Source organism: Protobothrops mucrosquamatus, unplaced genomic scaffold (genome assembly GCF_001527695.2).
Source record: "Protobothrops mucrosquamatus isolate PMUCROS unplaced genomic scaffold, P.Mucros_1.0 scaffold1133, whole genome shotgun sequence".
Classification (NCBI taxonomy): domain Eukaryota; kingdom Metazoa; phylum Chordata; class Lepidosauria; order Squamata; family Viperidae; genus Protobothrops; species Protobothrops mucrosquamatus.
The window spans coordinates 1,010,748-1,031,635 of NW_015387351.1; positions in this window are offsets into that span (position 1 = coordinate 1,010,748).

The following is a 20,888-nucleotide window of genomic DNA, read 5'->3' on the forward strand; positions in this document are numbered from 1 at the left end:
TTGTCATTATATTATCGTAATGTTTCGTATTGCAAGCGTGGATCCTTTTGTATTTTTGACATGTATTTTGAAAAATTAAACAATGTCTTTTTTCAAAAAGAACAAACGAGAGCACCTGAGATCCAGGCAAAGCTGTCATCATTATTGCCCACGGAATTTCGCATATGAAATATTGTTCTCTCAACTGTAAAGTTTTTCAGTTAGAGAATATTAGGGCTAAGCATCACCTTGGAAATAATTTGGAAAAGATGCGTCGAAGCAGCTGCCATAAGATGCTAGAAAACCTATGGATGCTTTACACAGCTATGGCCAGGTGCTAGGTTTGTGTCTCTCACACTCCGAAGCATATTTTTTGAACTTATTCTAAAGTGTTGACAGTCCTGTAAAATGAAGTCAACTGTAATGTCCACTGAAAGGGTTTGAGGACCATCACATATCTCAAGCAATAGCAACATAGAGGACCTGTGGACACCAAGGGACATTCATCTCCTCATTGATCCTTGGGACCTCTCAAACACACACACACACACACACACACACACACGAACATGAGAGATCCCCAGATATGAGATATTCCCAAATGTGAGTACTCCTGCTTGAAGATCAGAGGATTAGAAGCGAGCTTCTGTGACGTGTAGTTGAAAAAAATAGAAATAATTAGCCTTGAGACTTAAAGATATCTGAAAGGATTTCTCACAGAGAGCCAAAACTTCTTCTCCATCATTCGGTATACAAGATACAAAATAATTATTTTGGGTTATAAAAAGTTTCTTATTGGTTGTTACAAAAAAAATATCCTACAGTAGATGTGAGAGCAGTTTGACCATGGAGCCAGTTGGTGAGTTCTCCATCTCAATTTATTAAAATACTTTGTATTAATGTAAGCACCGAGCAAGAGGTTGGACCTGAGGTTTTCTTCCAATTTTAATATTATATGAAATGCTGTGAGATTTGAGGAAAGAATATCAATATTTTGTGATGAATCTCTCCATGTTTCTTTTCCTATTTTGTAGCTCAATTAAAAATCGGGTATACTGTATTATATAATGTTATTATTATTTTGGTGCTCTCCGATCAGTGTTGATTCCTAGTGACTGCCTGGACTTGGCAAGAATTGAGAAATGCCCTCTTTCTAGCCTGAGACAAACTGGCTCCAAGTTGCCAAGCTGGTTTTGTGCCTAAAGTGGGACTAAAATGTGCAGCTTTCTAGTTTCTAATCTGATCGTAACCCCTACTCCAATTTGGCTTTATACAATTAGATGATTCACCTAAATCTCATCAAGCATGATTTGAGGAACTACAGTTTATTGAATAAGCCAGAGTTAACTAGGTTCATAAGGTAGTTACAAACATGGTTTAAAGCCACAATACCTGGGTTCACATGACATAGTAAACTGCACTGTGTTTTATTGAGAAAAGGGAGAATCAAAACAGAGACAGCAGTTCATTTTTTGATGATCCTTTTCTCCTGGAAAGGCCATTGATTGTGAGAGTTCTCTGTATTCAGATCTTTGTGTGATGCTCTAAAGCAGGGGTGTCAAACTCGCAATGTCATGTGACGTATCACGATGTATCACGACTTTTTTTCCATTGCTGGCAATGGGGTGGGCATCGTTTCAGCATGACGCACTCGGCCTGTGGGCCGGCAATTTGACACCCCTGCTCTAATGACAGAAATCGGTATTTTTCAGTTTCTGATTATGATGTTTTTGTTTTTTTTTAAAGTTTGCTTTGGTAAATTACATTCTTCATTAATTCAGTCTGGGATTTTTTTATTTGCTGCATAAAATGAGAATCCAGTAATATTACACTCACACACTGGATCCACACATTATCTGAACACAAAACTCTGTTTGATTCTGTGTTAGTATTATATATAATCCATCTATTAAGACTCAGTGAACAAATCATTGTTCAATTAAACCACATCTTATTACATGTGGACAATAGTTTTACCTAATTATTTTTGTCCAGAAACTAGAAGTAGCCCGTAATATTTCTATCAGCAGATTTAGTATGGTTCTTAATGCCTGGCTTTAATAATAGGCATTTCATTTTTATTGCTATTTTGATGTCCACATAGGTGTTTTTTTTTATAGAGTGAATGGCACCACAATGATGCCAAAGAAGAAAGAGAATCTAAGGAAGATTAGTTGGTAAAAACAGAAGCCAAAGTTAGCTAGTCTAAAAGCTCCTTCCTCCCAATTCCTCCTGGCCATTATTTAATTTACCCCAACTTTATCAATTCATATTCTCAGCGAAAGCAAAGGAAGATGTCATCTGTAGCACATTCTTACAGATGTACCCCTGGAGTTTGTCCCATCTTGGTATTCACTGAGGGAATCCCAGAGGAAAAACACATTCCTCTCAGCCTCAGGGTTCTGCCTGTACAATGGGCAGATTGTACAGCGGCTGACTGAGGCGAATGGTGAAATGCATTCAGGAGGCTAAGAAAACAATTAGCATGAAGAATGGCCCTTGTTTTCTACTGGGTAGACCAGCGTGACAACTTTCCATATGTCTCGCAAAGTTTTCCTAGTGCATTTATTTGCGCTGGGTTGTTAGCTTGCTGAGTCCCAGCCAGCCTGTGACACTCGCTAATCTCTCCAGCCCATCCCTAGGGTGCTGAGCCAAAGCACCAGAGCGCTGTTCCTCCTTCAGCAGGATTTGAATACCTCAGCCTCTCCCCGCACGAAGGAGCAGACCGCCCGCCTTCCTGCCCCACAAAACCTGCAGTCCTGCTCTTCTCCCAGGTGTGCAAGGCCAAGGGAACTAGGCTCTCTTCCCTCTTGATCACTCTCCCGAACCTCAGCCTACTCCCTCCCAGCACCTGCCAGTCCTCCTCTGCCCTCCCCTCAAACCAGGATGTGGACGTTTTCCCCTTCCCTCCCTCCCTCCTTCCCTCTGCCCTGCCTCTGCCTGCCCCTGGCCATCCCCTCCTTCCCCATTCCCAACAGCACCCCACAGCTGCCCTGGCCTCTGCTCCCTCGCCACTCTGCCAGCCCTGGGGCAGCAAAGAGAGAGAGGCAGGTGGGTGGAAAGTGACAGCTGGTGTTGTTCCAGGGGAAGGTTTAATGAGCATCTCTTCCCTTCCCTCCCCCTCTGCTCTTTGTGGAGCGAGTTGCCGGGGCTGCTGGCTCTAATCAACCCCATTAGCAAAGGCTCTGGTGTTACTCTGGGGGGCTCCCAATGCCCCCTCCCCCTGCATGCCCGGCTTGCCTTCCTGCCCTGCTGTGTCAATATTTGCCCTGAGTAAATGCAGAGCCCATGACAGGTGTGCAGGGGAGACGGCACTCTCGGTGACAACACAGCCCTCCGGCTTGTCGTCTGTGCAGCCCCCAACACCCCAGCCCCCCCCCCCGCTGCCTGCCAAGCCAGAGCTATTTTTATCGGGCCTATAAAAGGCACTGCCAGGCCAGCATCACCCTCATTTTCCACTTGCTTGGCTGGGAAGGTGAGTCGCTCACCTGGAGCTGCCGACGTGTCACCGGAGCCAGGTGAGATGTTCCCAGACTGAGGCTTAAGGGGGGAAGGGTGCTGGGAGGAGCTCGGCACTGGAGGCCCCAATGGGCACTGTGCACCCCAAGTGATGGGGGGCTCCTTTCCGCTATGAAGAAAGTTTGGGGAGGGGGAGGCGGAGAAGAAGACGTCTTCTCAGAACAAGAGCTGCAGGGGTTGATTGTCTTAGCACTGTACTGCTCGGCTTCCAGTGGCTTTTCAAGAGAGAATCTAAGTCAATAAAACTTCTGCCAGCATGGTGGGAATAATTACATTTGCCAAAATCCTCCCATCCGGCATTGGTATTACTATTATTCAACCTACAACAACTTAGAAATTAATTATTTGGGTGAAATTGAAACTTAAGTTTCAATCACCTGTTCTACTTCTAAGAGTAAAACTAAAGCTGCTGGATCCCGCTCTAAGTGTTTCTTGCCTGCCAGTTCGGGCTGTTGCACCTCCGTTTCTTTTATTAGTTCATTTTAAGTGTTCCTTTCTTCTCTTTTTTTCATTAATCGCACCATTTATTCTATTTCCCCTCTTCCCCGCTTCATCTATGTATGCTTTGTCCTTCACAGATGCCACCTTGCAAGAGAGCCATGAGACTGCAGGGGGCATATGCAGTGGCTGATGGGCCTGGCAGAGCAGGACCCCTTCCTCATCCTGGGCGCTAGCTGGGCTTGCCTGGCGTCGAGCCCCACGCACAAGACCTGACGTGAACGTTTTGTTCGTTCGGCTCGCGTTAGGCAGGTCCAGCCTGTCTGCAAACAGATGCGCCTCTGACATGGCATACATGTGTGATGAAAATGCGGCATGTACATAGCATTCATGTCTATGTGCATGATTCAGAAGGCGAAGCGTATATAAAATCGTACACTTATCTCCAGCAACTTAATGCCTCAAGAAATCTACATTTGGCATTGAACCCTACTCAGGAATCTAGAATAAAATGGTCTGATAAAATTGCTTGCCTGTCCAATGCAAGTCCATCTGCAGTGGGATGTTTCGAGATTTGATGTCCCTTTTTTCACGGCAGCCGGGCTTAGAGAAAGACTTTCTGGAGGCTACAAGCCCCTTAAGGAACTCCTTTCAAAAGCCAGCACAACTTTACAGTGGATGTTTGAGTGCTGCCAATTTTGTTCTCCATCTGCAACATCTACTAACTTACCTTAACCCTTCCAAATTCTGTCCCTGTCACCAATTTCTCAGTTCCCACCAAGCCCAAGGGCTTCGGGGTTCATTTCAAAGAAGGAAAGTGAATGCATTTTGATCTCAAATCCCATCAAATCCTTCCAGGCAGTCTTATCTTTAGTTATGAGCCTTTGGAGTTTAGCTTTCACACTGTCAGAAATTCAGAGTCTTTCTCCCCACTTTATTGCTTATTCTTTTTAGACAGAAAGGATGACCTTCCCTATGGGGCTGCGACAAGAGAGAGAGACAGTTCTTTCTTTTCCTCTAAATGGTTTGCCCCGCTACAAGATGCCACCGAGAGACAGGCTGTGTTTGAGAGGTTCAAAAAAGGGTCACCAGTCCCTTCTGCTCAGACACAAAATTAGATTAGGAATCAAGGGATGTGGATGGAAGTCTAGTGGGAATGGAATTTCTAGTCACAGGCTGCTATAAAATGGCTGGAGATGTGAGCCTGAGACACACACACACACCCGCCCCTCAACCCCATTGGCCCAGCCTTCTAGGAAGTTTCTAGAGTGCTTCAGGTAGGGCAAAAGGGTCCAGGGATCTTCTCTTTCACACAAGGTCTCTGTTCTCTCCCTCAGAGAGAAACCAGAGGGGTCATTTGCATCTGGAAGGATTAGTGCAGCCAGCTCCAGTTTTGAATAAAAACTACCTGACTGTGAGCTATTTTGGGAATAGCCAGGGATAGACTTACTAACATGGGCAAGAAAATGCACATCCAAGGAGGGTGACAATTCAATGTCAGTGAAAATTCTTTACACAGAGTAATGTTTGCTATTGTTATAGTTAGGAAGAAAAGATAGTGACTTCCTTCAGCACAACTAGGTAAAGATTTTAGGGTTGAGATATATTACACGGGTCTTATTGAACTAAGCTATCTGATTAACAGACTAATTCTTTATGTATATCTCCTTGGTACCGTTGTTTCAGATGCACATTCATATGATCTCGGTTTTAAAATGCCTTTTATATACCTCCTTGACATTTCAATAAATGACATGCACAGAGCTCTCTTGAACTCTAGCGAGTATATCCATAATTCCATGCAATATTTCTATTGTAGTCAGTTCTTTCTTGTCACAAAGAAATTGACAATTTCTCTTAGATCTTACAGACTTCCATATCAAGTTCTAGTTGTAATCCACCTACAAATAAATTAGAGACCTGGAGCAAATGGTGTACATTAGGAATCTATCAGATGGCATAATATTTAGTGCATGATCACATATACATTATTGTGCATACAAAAGCTCCCTTAATCCCAATCCCTGAATTTTCAGAAGACAAATAGTTTCAGATGCACTACTCATACATAGCAAGTGAGGGCCCAACTTCAATATGAATTTCTTATTTTTATCAGAGCTCATTAGTAGCCCTGTTCTTGGCAGGATTGTTCTACTTTTAAACCAATGACAAACAGATATACAAAAATATGATGATCTTTCAAGCATGGGTAGGGAAAAATAACTATACAAAACAAATAATGAATGCCATCCCTCTTCCTGAAACCTTGGCCCAAGTCTCATAAAAACAGCAGAAAGCTTCCTAAATCGTTCTTCAGATGCAATTAAAGGGGGCTTCTGCACAACACCTAATAAATGTTCTTAGTTTTCAAGCAGACCTTGTAGCTGTGGTTCGAAGAGTGTGATGGGCAGATATTAGCAGGTGATGATGCTGATCTCCATGTTGTAAAGATTTTTATCTGCTGATTTCTTGCCTCAAGTGGATGTTACAGGCATCAATGTGATCAAGACATTTCTTATCTTCCTGGTGATCAGCCTCTGCCTTCTGTGGTCTTTCCCTAAAGATTCAGAGATTCAATATAGGTTATTCAAGCGGGAGCACTTGGTGCCTTGGTGTCCGTACAAAATCAAGTTGATCAGCTATTAAACTTGGTTCACTTGTCAGAATCCAAATCCAAAGGTTCAGAATATAGAGTTGCCACATTGTGGTCTGGAGATGGCATTTCATTGCATAAATGCCTTTGTTCCTTCACATATTATTTCTTTGATTATTGGGTTGTGGTTAGCAGAAACTAATTTTCTCTCTCAAAAAACAAAAAAAAAAATAAAACAGTTCTCTCTCTCCCTTTCCCTGTGTGTGTGTGTGTGTGTGTGTGTGAGAGAGAGAGAGAGAGAGAGAGAAATAGTGAAGAAAATTATTGTTAGAGCAATGGCCAATTTATTCAAAAATAATTGCAGTTTCGCTCAACATAGTGTATTTCACCCATGTAGGACTCCAAAATTCTCCAGAAAATGCTGGTTTATATGTTTGCGATGCTCCCTGGATCTAAAACATAATCTAAAGATTATAGCCATAAATGTAGATGATCTTTAGGAACTTTTACTCCACTCATTAAAAAGACAAGCTGCTTCTGTGAAAGGATAGCAAATCTTAATTTATTGTAAGACCATGTGATGAACTCTGCCTATTTAACCCAGCCTTCTGTCTCCCACTATGGCCCTCCCCAGGAAGGAAACAAACAGGTAGAAGAATCCTTGTCTTGCTATGGTGGTTCTCCAGCAATTTGCCCTGGTTCCAAAAGTAACACAGAATAACTACTGATCACTCACACTGTCTTTATAGATGCATCAGGGTCCCCCCCTCTGTTAAAGATGCTGAAAATAGTAGTCATCACCAAAGGGTCTTAGATCATCTACCCTGGTTTAGCCAGTCACTGTACAAATAATTGTTTGGTGTTTCCTACATCTCCCCTTGTTCAGCTTCTTTGGACAAAACCCCAGTAAGTGGATATTTCATGAAACAAAAAGAAATATATTCAATAGCCCATAATATTTGTATGTTTGCTAAATTAGAAAGCTCTTCAAAATAGTCACTTTGAACCAGAGTGATAAATAGCCAAGCGATAACATATCTACCATCATCTCCCCATCAACTCAATTCTTCCAAGCGAATCTGTCATTAGTGAAGGACAAAGCCAAAAGAGAGAGAACTGAGAGACAGAAACCACAATTATTATCTCGGACTTTTTCCACACAACATACTACAGCAAGGCTTCAATATAAAATATAAAAAAGGCCCTGTTTTTCATAGGTTCCTCTAATCTTGTAAGAGTTCCTATGTGTGTAAAAATTAACATTTAGGGGGAGGGGAAACCGTTAATGTATATTCTCTCATCATTACAGGATTTTGATAGGAAAGAACACCAAGGCATTTCACTTTTCAATACAACTCTTACAGGTATCAAATAAGGCCAAACCAGATATTTTGTCAGATGAGAAGACCCTCAAGATTATTTTCTCTCCCTCCCCCCCCCCCGCCTCGATTTTACATGCACGGCTGAGTGGAGCATGCGGGTAGCTGACTCTTTCTTCAATGTTGGTCAAGAATCCCATCCTCCATCAAGTCTGAAGACAAGCTAGCTTTAGAGGCACCCATCTGGCATGCAGAGATTGTCCTCTGACAGATAGACAACTGCTGCCACCCGATCCCACCTTACTATCTGTTGCATCTGCCCTCTCTCTGACGATAAAGGCTGGCCTAAGACAAGGAGTTCTTTTAAAATCTGAACTTTGCACCTCTCTCCCAAAGAGCTGGGCTTTGTTTTTACATTTTTGAACTGGCATCTTTGGTCAGGTTTTTAAATCCTTCCACTCAGGGGGAAAACAACTAATAGTGAAAATAAGTTTCCAGTTGGTAGGCTGAGTCACCAGGATGTGGTAATCCTGCAGCGATTTCTAGACTGTTTGACATCTTATTAGGCAAGCAAATACAAAGCAGGAATGCAAATGTAGGCAAAATAGGATTTCACAGGGTGGCATGATGCAAAAGAAAACGAAGCTCCTGTGTCTTGACAGAAGAAGGGAGGGGAAAAGGCTTGGTAGATGTGCCTTATCAAGCAGAAATGATGATTAGCTTTCTCCTCATGCTCCTACCCATCCCAGTCTCTGATTTGTTACCCTTTGGGAGCAGGTAGAAAATAGCTCTCTTGTCATGTCCCACAACCAGTAAAATTTGGAATAACTTGGATTCACAAGAGCACTAAATAGACCGACCATATACAGTAAATACCAAACCATGATAAAAAAATACATATTTTAAGTAGTTACATTGAATGACATTTCCGTGTTGTCTACAGCAGCCAATAATTCAAAATCTCATCTTAATGCAGAGGATAACTGGGGAGGGGGGCTTTTGTTATGATATTGGAGCAATATAGCCATTAAAGACATAGAACTGCTACCAAATACATTTTATACTGTTATCTTAGAAGCATGCATTTTCCTACAATCCACAAAGCACACTTTCATGTTAATACAACACTTTGGGGGTGGGGTGGCGGCTGTATTTTGAGTGTTGCATAAAGAAGAACAGTCTACCTACACTTTCTGAATGTGTGCCTATTGATTATTGATTTAAAAGTTGGAATTTCTGTCCAGTCATTGTAGAAGGACCTCCATGTCAGTTTATGGCATTCAAAATCAGTCTGGTGGCACTAACAAATTTTATTAAAAGTTATAGTTTTATAAGATCAAATGTGAAGTGCACATGTCCATAGGCCAGTGGTGGTGAACCTATGGCACGGGTGCTAGAGGAGGCACTCGGAGTCCTCTCTGTGAGCACACGTGCCATTGCCCCAGCCTTGCCTCCCCCCGTGACCCCCTCCTCAGCAGCAGTCCTGGAGGAGACTCTCCCTGGAGGAGAGTCAGGGGACTCGCACCGGGTGCGCCTCGTCGCGTCGGTTCCTGTACCGTCGGTCCGTCACATCTGTTCTTAGACGGGAGTACGGGGTAACGCGTGTCAACTACAACGTCCCGCACCCGTCTCCCGTACCGGTGGTACCGTGGCGACCCGACGGACCCGTTAGACGCCGCCCGGGACCTCCGCCACTCACCGGGACGCCCGTCGCGGGATAGGGGCGGGGCAGGGGCAGGGGAGGGGGTGGAACAGGGGCGGGGCCAGTTTTTGGGCACTTGGTCTCTAAAAGGTTCGGCATCACTGCCATAGGCAGACTCAGCTAACTCCGTTTCTGTTGTCTGATTTGACAAAGCGAGCGATTCCCCTCAATCTTTTAACATGCAATAAGGAAGCAAAGCAAATTAACCAGGCATAAAAAATATCTAAGCATTGTTCCCAGGGCTTGCACTGAACATCCTACTGCCTGAGGTGAAGAACAAGGGGGCATTACCTCCAATGAATGCACAAAGCTGGCCAGACCAGCAGGAGCACCTTACTTGAATGTTGGCAAAGAGCCAGTATTTTTTTACCACATGGCAGACAGCTGGCAAACCAGGAAAATGATACGTATAAACACATACGGCCTCTTGGCATTGCCTCCAAACATAGCCACTATGTTCTCTTCAATGGTAAGGCCGGTCCTACGTATCTTTCATAAGGCAATAGAAATATTTCACTTCTTATCACCTCTACTATCAGCTAACTGAAGAATAATTTCAGCTGGCGTTGAGAAAACTTACTAGTGAAATATTGGAGTGTGAGGAAGTAATAGCTATGGCTTCAAGTTGCTATTTCCTTTGAAAGCCACCTGGGGTAGGTGTATTATTCCAACTTTTAGCATAGGCCTGCATTTTAGGGATCCAGAACGTTCTTGCAGTTGTAAATCTTCTACCTTGTTAGACCAAGAAGTAGTATTTGTAAAAAAAAAAAAAACCTGAGCAGCTTTCCACAAATGATTGATCATTACTATATGCCTAACAGGTCACGTTAACCCCACTTGGCTAGTACCTGGCACTACTTTTCTAAGGCTCCTTCAGACAATGTTCTGGCTGCGAGACGGGGAGTGGTTTTAGTCCTGGACCATGTTGGGGTCACCCAAACTAAATACTATTCAGTGAGCAGATTTTGACAATGGCACGAGTGACTCATATGAACAGATTTTTGTTGGGGGCATAAAAGGGAGAAAAGTTTTAAAAAGAGCAACGTTTTGTCTTAGGACAGTGTTTCTCAACCTTGACAATTTTAAGGCATGTGGACTTCAACTCCCAGAATTCCACAGCCAGCATTGCTGGCTGTGGAATTCTGGGAGTTGAAGTCCACATGCCTTAAAATTGTCACGGTTGAGAAACACTGTCTTAGGAAAAAGTGGTGAATGAAAATGGAATTGTGTTAGCGTATGTGGGTTCCTCTCTTTTTCCCACCCTTTCAATCTGAGAAACCTTCATAACATTCACAAATTAGTTCTCAAACCATGTTTAGGATGCCGTGTTTATTTATTGCTTAATTTATATAGCCACCCATCTCACTGCCATAACTCTGTCCTGAACCAATCCAGGAGACCACTAGAAAGTAGCAAAGAGGTGATGTTTTCTGAATCTATTTGCTGCTATTGAGGGCTCACTCAGTTTCCTGCAGCCCATCTATGGCCAACCTACGGGTCTCTTAAAAAGAAAAAGAACAAAGAACAAAGCCACAGGGTCATCATAGAAAAAGCTAGGCTAGACCTCGTCTTCACTGAATTTCAAATAGAAAATGGGGGGAAAAAGAGAAAGGCCCATGAATTCAAAAGAACGGAAAGGTAAACTACACACACTTCAGAAACCGGAGATACACTTGAAGCTTCTGCTGGTTCTGATCTCACATCTTGGCCATGAACCAAGAAGGTGAACGAAGGAGGAAGGACAAAACAGTGTTCCAAGCCCAGTTGCCAGGCTGGGAGCCCTCAGGCACGAGAATGTTCTGTTCTCACACAATTTTCCCTGTGTGTTTTCATGGATGGGAGGAACAGATTTACCTAGCAGAGTTTCATTCATGAGACATTGCAGGCAGGTTTTATTGCTGATTGGTATCAGTTTTTGTTCTGCTCCCCGTATTATCTAATCTGTTTGATTCTTTCATGAAAGCAACCTCTCTTTCCCTCACTTCAAGACTGCCATTTTATTTATTAGGAAGAGCTAGAAATTATTAGTTGAAATGCTTTCTTGGCTACGGCTGCTGATTTCATGCAGCTGCTGAAATCACAAAGCCTCTGATAATAATAGTAAGTGGCATCTTCTGCCCTGGGGTTGCCAACTTCTTTACCAATTTATTCTGGGCCATGAGTATCAGTGTGAACTGCAGACATAAGAAGATAATCACTTCTGTCTGTCAAAAACTTCACCAGTGATTCTGTTAAAGAAGAAGAAGAAGAAGAAGAAGAAGAAGAAGAAGAAGAAGAAGAAGAAGAAGAAGAAGAAGAAGAAGAAGAAGAAGAAGAAGAAGAAGAAGAAGAAGAAGAAGAAGAAGAAGAAGAAGAAGAAGAAGAAGAAGAAGAAGAAGAAGAAGAAGAAGAAGAAGAAGAAGAAGTTCTTCTTCTTCTTCTTCTTCTTCTAGCAGAAGAAGAAGAAGAAGAAGAAGAAGAAGAAGAAGAAGAAGAAGAAGAAGAAGAAGAAGAAGAAGAAGAAGAAGAAGAAGAAGAAGAAGAAGAAGAAGAAGAAGAAGAAGAAGAAGAAGAAGAAGAAGAAGAAGAAGAAGAAGAAGAAGAAGAAGAAGAAGAAGAAGAAGAGCTGAATCCTTATGGTGACATTTATTTTCTCCTGGAGAGAAGCAACAAAGAAAATTCAATAATAATAAAAATGAGCATTATTCTTTGAAATTCAGTGCATTTATTGATGCAATTCTATGAAGCTTGGCAGCTTTAACTGTGGCATGGCATCAATTAGATACCCTTGCTTCATTTCCAATAGCCAGGCAATGTGAGACGTCATCATCTGCGTGGGAACAGCTGGCTGGTCCTTTGTGGCCTTCTAGGTGGATTAGTCCCCATAGCAATCAGAGAGGCCAGATAGGTAACCTGATGTTGGGGTGCGCGTGTGTGTGTATGTGTGTGCTGTACTCAGGATGGCTGCAGCTCTGTTTTTTTTCAGACATCCAAGGGCAGAGTAATATGTTTCTCAGCATCCAAATACAGACAAACAGTAAGCTAGCACTCCTTTTGGATGGCTCTTCAAAGAACACTTCCTACGAAAGCTCCCACTTGTTAGAACCCAAGAAGCAATCAAGAAGGTAGGCTGTGAAACAGCAGATCCAGCTTTTACTTAGAGACAGATTTCAGTGAACGCCCTTAGGTGAACTGCTGTCTCACCTTTCTTCCTGATCTGCAATCCCTGTCCAGCCTCACAGGAAAAGATTGTCACAATTAATCTGATGTATATGCAATGTGTTCTCTGGCAAAGAGCTCTGTAAACATTCTTTAAACTATGATTCACTTAGATCAGGACTGGGCTAGTTATAGCCAACTCAGTGCCCTTTTCGCAGCCCTCAGAGCTCCGTAGGACTGTGACTGACAACTCAATTTCTCAACATTTTGAAGTGGAAGAGAACAAAATAATATAAGCTGTAGAATAGGCAAATCATAACTAAAAACTGAACAAAAATTATTGCATATGTGGTGTGACCACATCTGTTTTACAGCCCCCATCTCCCACAGATATTAAGCATGCCTTTTGGCATTAAGACGCTGAAAAAGTTCAGCATCTCTTCTATTTCACTGTTATTTTCGTCCCCCCGGTTTAAAATAGTTTAGATGTTATTTCCTTTTGTCTTCTCAGCTGATCCTGAAACACCAAGAACTTCACACAAGCTAAGTAACACTTCTTCCAGCTGACCAAAAGAAGAACCCAACACCCTTGTTTGATTCCATGTCGTATTAGTTCCTTGGGTGATTCATAAAAAGAAAAATCATTGCCATGAGTAAGAGGGGGGGGGGGAGACTGCAAAGCTGCCATGACACCATGCCTCTGCTCAATTTAAAAGACAGGCACCATAAGGCCACTGAAATATGGAATGGAGGCTTCTGCTGATGGGAAAGTAGCTTGTTTCTCTGATACTGCAAATGCATCATCAGACATGAGGCAATTTCTGACGTGCTGCTGGAGTAAATTGGCTTAGTTGCCTCACAGAAATGACAGTGTGTCTACAGAAGCACAAAGAAGAACTGAGAGAGCTGCAAATGGTGCCAGTGTGGAAAGTGGACAGAATGTCAGCCCTTTGAGGTAGGCCAGGTCAAGAAACAGATATACAATAAAGAACATTCCCCTGGAATCTATGCAAGATCTTCTCCAAATTCCCCATTTCATTTCTTTTTTCACTTAATAGTTCTTTGTACTACAGGTAGTCCTCAACTTATGACAACAATTGAGACCAACATTTAAGTTGCTAAGTGAAAAATTTGTTAAGAACATTTTGCCCCATTTTACGACCTTTCTTGCCACAGCTGTTAAGTGAATCATTACAGTTGCTAAGTTAGTAACCTGGTTGTTAAATGAATCTGGCTTCCCCATTGACTTTGCCTGTCAGGTCACAAAAGAAGCTGATCACATGACCCCAGGACGCCGCAACCTCATAAATATAAACTGGCTGCTAAGCCTCTGAATTTTGATCAGATGACCATGAGGATGCTACAAAGGTCATAAGTGTGAAAAATGGTCATAAGTCACTTTCTTCAGTGTTATTGTTCTCTTCTCAGAGAACGAACTTGTTGGCAAACACAGTATTTACATTTTAATACACCCCAAAATTAGCACTGCAACTTATAGGTAAAGGTTAAGAAAGCCAGGCAAGCTGCAGAGATAACTTCATTTCTCATATTTAGTTCATCAAATCAATGCCACACCTAAATGGCTCAATTCACATTAGAGAAGAATACTTGGTGTTGACTTAGCACGCTGTATGAACCCAGTAACTGAAGTTTTTGAGTTATGGTGTGTAAATTCAGCCAGTGGTGATTTATTTAATAAACCAGTGTAAAATCAACCTTAGCTTCATGAAATGAACTCATTCACTTGTTATGGCAATCGACTAAGAAAAGGTAGAAAAACAAAGAGGTAGCAAACTTAGCTTCAAGTTTTGGGAGCTGAAGGGAAGCTGGAGCCTAAAGAAATGATAGGCATAAAGTACTTATTAAGGACAGGAGAGACTTACACATTGCCATCAGACAGATAGGCTATCAGAAGCAGCAATATATATAGTGGCCGCCTATAGTAGAAAATATGGCTTCTCTTGGCTCATAATAAGGGAGTAATTAGCAAAATTCCCCTCATGCTGCAGCAGCCAAAAAAGCTAATACAATCCTGGGTTGTATAAACAGAGGCATAGAATCAAGATCATGTGAAGTATTAGTACCGCTTTATAAAACCCTAGTAAGACCACACCTGGAACAGGGCATCCAGTTTTGGTCACCATATCACAAAAAAGACTTTGGAAAAAAATCAAAGAGCAACTAAGATGATCAAAGGCCTGGAGACTAAAACATACAAAGAACGACTGCAGGACTTGGGTTTGGCTAGTCTAAAGAAAATAAGAAATAGGGGAGACATGATAGCAGTGTTCCAGTATTTGAGGGGCTGCCTCAAAGAAGAGGGCATCAAACTATTGCACCAGAGGGCAAGACAAGAAACAATGGTTGGAAACTGATCAAAGAGAGTAGCAACCTGGAATTAAGGAGAAACTTCCTAACAATTAACCAGTGGAACAGCTTGCCTTCAGAAATCGTGGGTGCTCTATCACTGGAGATTTTAAAGAAGAGACACTAGACAGTCACTTGTCTGAAATGGTATAGGTTCTCCTAAAAGACTTCTATCTCCATTCTATTCTATTATTTGAGCTATCGTAACCATTAAAGGTGACACCAGTCAGAGCATAAAAAAACAGAAAGAAAGATAGAACATTTGGGAGAGACCCTGTCCATAGAATTGCCAGTTGGAGATGATTGGATGGATAACATCATCATCAACCTTGTTGCATTGAACAACCCACAAATTGGCCTGAGTAAAGATAAAAATAAGAGTCTTAGATCTTTTCCCTACTAGAGTCCCAGAGCATCATGAATCCACCCATTTATCCAAGCCCATGGTGCCAATGGAAACAAAGGCTACGATGGCAGGCCTGGTCTACATTTTCTTCCAAATATTCACACTGGTAGGAAAGACTAGTTAGCTGAGACAGGAGAATTTTGGAAACTGCTGTGCTGGGAAAATATGCCAGGCAGCTCAAACAGGTAAAAAGGCCGGGCTCTAACTATCCAAGTTGCAGCGAAGCTTGAGAGCTAGAAGCACATATGAAAGCACTGGGGCTAGGCAACCCCAGTTCAGTATGTTATGCCCACTTGAGACAATTGGGATAATTGAAAAAATTATGGCTACATTAACCATGGACAAGCAGGTTATTCAAACACAGTCTGAATGTCTGGCTTGGCTATCTCAGGCCTAAGAGAAGGCAGCATTTCTTCCACTGCTGCTCTTGCTCCTGACATGATAGAAGTCACATCCTTCTCTTCTCTGCATTTGCTTCCTTTGGGTGCAGAGTGATGGTGAACGAGATGGGAAAGAAAGGAGAGAGCGAAGGGCGGCAGCAGCAGGAGGGATTCCTGATCTAATCAACCAGGCCTGGCAAATAAACCCAGCTGTGCCTCTGCCTGCAGCAGGAAACAACTTTTGGAGCAAACATTGCACCGGGCAACCGGTGGCAAAATAAACAGGGATTGGCGCTACTTCCATCTGCTCCAGGCAAGGAGGGAAGGGAGAGATGGGGCTCAAGAAAAATTGCTCCCCTTGGAAGAAAGTGGGAAACAATCTACATTGCCCAAAAAGGGCTCAAAATATTTGTTGTAGAACTTAGCACACTTTTTCATAATTTATTTTCCTTGGGCCATGAAAACCTGTACAACGATCATCTTTACCTTGTTTAGCATTTATTGCCTCACTTCCTTATTGAAAGTGTATCTAATTTATAGGTGCAATGTAAATGTCTATGCCATGGGAACAGTCACAAGATATGGAAGAAGTTGTTTCATTGGTTGGGTCACTTTTAATGAAATAAAAGATTTGGTCTCATTACCCAGCTCAGCAAATGAAATTATTAACCAATGACTTATACTTCCGCCTGTCATAAAAGAAAACAAAATAAATCAAAGTAAATAATATTTTATTCTTTGTAGACCCCCTAGAGCAGGGGTGTCAAACTGCCAGCCCGCAGGCCGGACGCGTCACCAGGAAACCGCACCCACTCCATTGCCGGCAATGGAGAAAAAGCTCCGATATGTTGCGCGACGTCACGTGATGTCGCGAGTTTGACATGTCTGCCCTAGAGGTTTATTAAATGAAACAAATTCCATATACAAACTATATCAGTTAAAATCTCCAACTATTATTTTAAACTCATGTTAGATTCAAAACAGGTATTTCGTCTGCTGAACATTTCCATCAATATTGGTAGAATGGTCAGATGCTTCACTGCTTCTAGGGAATATCAAGATCTGGGGAAAAAAAGACGGCTTAAAACATTGGCGATGTGAAATTAGCTTTTGTGGTAATTTGATTCATGGCTTCCTATAAATTAAATCCAAGCAAATTTTCATTTTTTTAAAAAAAAAATGGTTAACCCAGGATTTTTAAGTGATAGTTTTTTCAACAAGCTATAATGCCTTGTTTTGCATAAAATGCTAAGCCATAATGGATACATGATGCTAAACTAATGAACAAAGTACACAATAGTTTAACACAACGAGTGAACTCAGTCTTTTATTCAATCATGCCAAGTCAGTAAGCATAAAGGACAGTGAAACAGGAAGGCCAAAATAGAGGTCATATAAGTAGTTCAGCCCTTTAATACAGTTTTTTGGGGAAGGAAATGTGTGCCTTCAAGTCAGTGTTGATTTCTGGGACTGCCTGGACAAGTGCCTGCAGTTTTCTTGGCAAGATTTCAGAAGTGGTTTACCATTGGGTCCTTCCTAGGGCTCAGAGGGAGTGCCTGGCCCAAAATCACCCAAGTGAGTTTGTGCCCAAGGAGAGATTAGAGTTACTGTCTCCTGGTTTCTAACCTGGTGCCTTAACCAGTACACCAAATTGGCTGTTCTTTAACATGTAAACCCAAATTGTCTTGTTTTCAGGGGGAAATGAAGTTGCTTAGCATCTATTCAGTTACGACAGTGATGAAAAAGTAACTTTATGACCAATCCTCGCATTTATAACCTTTGTAGGTCTGTAAAGCAAAGGAAAGCTGAAGTAAGATAATAAGCACACTTGTAGTTTCACTTAGCAACAAGTTCATAACAACCGAGCTGCCAGTCCTAATTGTGGTCGCTAAACAAGGTCTACCTAAAATTTAAACTATTTCTGCTAGGTACAACATTCTGTTTTCCTGTATCTAGAATGGGTTGGACTAATCCAGGGGTAGGCAATCTTGGCTCTTTTATGACTCGTGGACTGGCTCAGGAATTCTGGGAGTTGAAGTCCATGAGTCATAAAAGAGCCAAGGTTGCCTACCCCTGGACTAATCCAGCTGATTTACACAGCAGAACCAAAGAATGTAAAAGTAGGAAGTAAGCTCAGAGAACATTTAGTCCAACCTGCACTGCAAGAGTCCACTCCCGTCCACCTGTGACAGATAGCCATCCAGCCTGTTTAAGTTCTCCAGCAATTGAGAGACTTCCATCTCTGGAAGAAGAAATGATTATCTCTGACATAATCAAGGAGAGTGAAAACTTTATCAGAAAGAAAAGATTTGCAGGTGCAAGGCTAGACGACTATTCAGATTATCTTGGCCATAACATTAATTAGCCACAATGGAGCAATTGTTCTCCAAGCAGCTTTTCACAATCTGTAAAATATAGAATGTAGAATGACAGCTCCCATAATTTCCAGAAGAGATTAGGTTTGCTAAAGGTTCTAAGAATTATGGAGTAAAACATCTCTAGATGTTCCAACATCTTCAGAGCTGAATCAGGCAAAGATGCTAGAGAACGTGTATTTTTCTTTCTTTCATTCCATCTCCTTTTTCTTGATAATAAACAAATTCACAATCTCACCATGATTCAAGTCCACTTTTCCATTTGATGTTGGCTTTTTATTGGGTGGAAGCCTAATTCACAACAAATCCATATTCCTCTTAGAGTAAGGCAAGCAACAAAGTGATTGACAGCCTGTGAATAGCCTAGGGTCAAGGTAAAGCACAGAATGACACAAAGAGAACATGCAAGAGGCCCCATATAAAATACACAACTGCAGTCCTAAACAATTAGGCAGGAAATCCCAGAAAAAAGCAGTGTGAGTTACATTGTATAGTGCTTCTCTTTATCTGCCATGCTTTGTGCCTCACCTTGGGGAGCCTTTATTTTTGTTCAATGTATAAGCTGCATCCCAGGGGCATGAACTGTTCAGGAATTGGATTTTTTCACCTTTTCATCCCACTAAAGAAGTTAAACAAACACACAGCTTAAACTCTTTAAAAAAAGCTGTTTTAAATTTATGTACTCAAATTTATGTGCTCAAATTTATGTACTAAAACAAAAATCAAGAGGCTTCTGGTAGCAGTTTTTCCAATGAACAAATTTATTAAAATTAAGCTTGCAAAAGCTGCTATTACTCTCTCTCACTAAAGTCGATTAACACAGGTCTCCTACCATGAACTCAAAATTATTTGAAATGCCATTTCCATGCATAAAGCTCACTGAGGTTGGATAATTTAAAAAAAATACACCCCCTTCTAGCTTAATCACTAAAAGCACTACCTGATATAATATATAAATATATTTCAATAGAAAAATAAATCGAAGTTTTTAAAAAAGATATTACTTTATTCCCCTGAGCAAGCTTGATAACTTCTCAAAATTATTTCAGGTTTATTTTGATCAGATCAAATTTCAGACCCATTGTAATTTAGAAAACACCCAAAATGCCTTGAAATGCTGCAAAAAATATCCAAAGCACAAGATCTGGCCCATATGCACACATTTTTTCAAAAGATCTGAAAGAAGAACTGGAAGGCTGCCAGAATAGAAGTAAACAATAGGGGGGGGGAACCCACTTTCATTTACATGTATTTGGGAATTATCATTAGGGAGAACTCCGAGAGAGAGAGAGAATGAAGTTTTGATTATTTCTTAGGAAATAACTGCCAACCAATGGCCTCTGTTGCAGTTCCTTGTACAATCCCTGCCCTTTTATGCCCTCTAGTGGGACCTACAGAGATTGAACAATCATATCAAATCTTAGTGGAACTGTGGGCTGGGTCTGGGACACAAAATTCAGCGTGGCTCCCATAAGGATGCTCTGGAAAGGAATAAGGGTGGAGAGCCGTGTGCTCACTTTCCAGCCAACTATGAACTTTGCGGATGGAAGGGGAAAAGATTGATAGCTTATGCATTATTTCCCGACCCCGTTTGCTGCTGCCTTCTGTCTCCCGACGATATTACAGGGCGAGGTTTGCTGATTTGGGGCAGGTCTCTAGCTGCTGCTGTGAAACAAGGGAAAATTCTCCAAAGAGTTTAAACAAAAAAACAAAAACACGCGTGTAAAAGTGCTCTGAGAAACGTGGAGCCCGTTCCGTAAGCTATGATAAAGAGGGGGGGAAAGCAACCGTCGAAGTAGGCCAGCTTGGTTCCCCCTCTGCTAGGTAACCCAGATGATTGGGGGGTCCTCGAAGTAGCAACTAAGCGCGACTCTTTCTGAGAAGGGACAGGGAAAGTTTGGGCATTTCGAGGGAGGCCTCGCGCTAATCTCGCCTCGCGACGGCGGCGCCACGGGCGCTTTTTCCCCCTGCGCTTTGGAAGGCCGGCCGATCCCTCCCTCGCAATGGCCTGGGAAAGGGCGGCGAGCTTAATCCTGCAGCTGAGCTGGGCTTTGTTCCGAGGTGAAAGGGAACCGGTGCGTCAGGGCCTTTATCTTTTGCTCTTCAACTGCTAAGCTAACATGCCCGCTTCATCCCTTTGGGGGCCTCGGAGAGGCGAGGCATCTCGCCAGGATGGGCAAGAGGAATGGACAGGCCCGGCTGACCGGCCCTCCCATAGTTGCCCTTGCTGACTCAGCGCAACCTGTTGTGCTCTCCCCTTGTCATCTGGCCAGGCCAGGCTATATAATGCGGCCGGGACCTCCAGTCCCCCTATCTGCAAACTTTGCCCTTGTCTGCTCCGCCAACGGTAAGTCCCTGCGCGCTGCTTTGGGGGGCATCCTGGCACTCTTGGGGCACTGGCCCGCCTTCCCTGGGCTTGGGGAAGGGCTCTCTTTTGCAGTGGGGGTGAGGGGTGGTGGTGGTGGCGGCGGCTTTTACGGGACGTTAAGTCTGCAGTTGGTCGGTCAGCGGAGGGCTGAAGGCGGAGGATCAGCGCGCTGCGCCGAGATGTGGCGCTTTCTTGGCCTGGATTGCCTTAGAAGCCCTTTGGAGGTGCCGGCGCTGGATGGCTGCTGTTCCTGTTCTTCGCTGGCTTGTGGCCGGAGGCTGCTGTCGGAATGCACAGGGGGAAC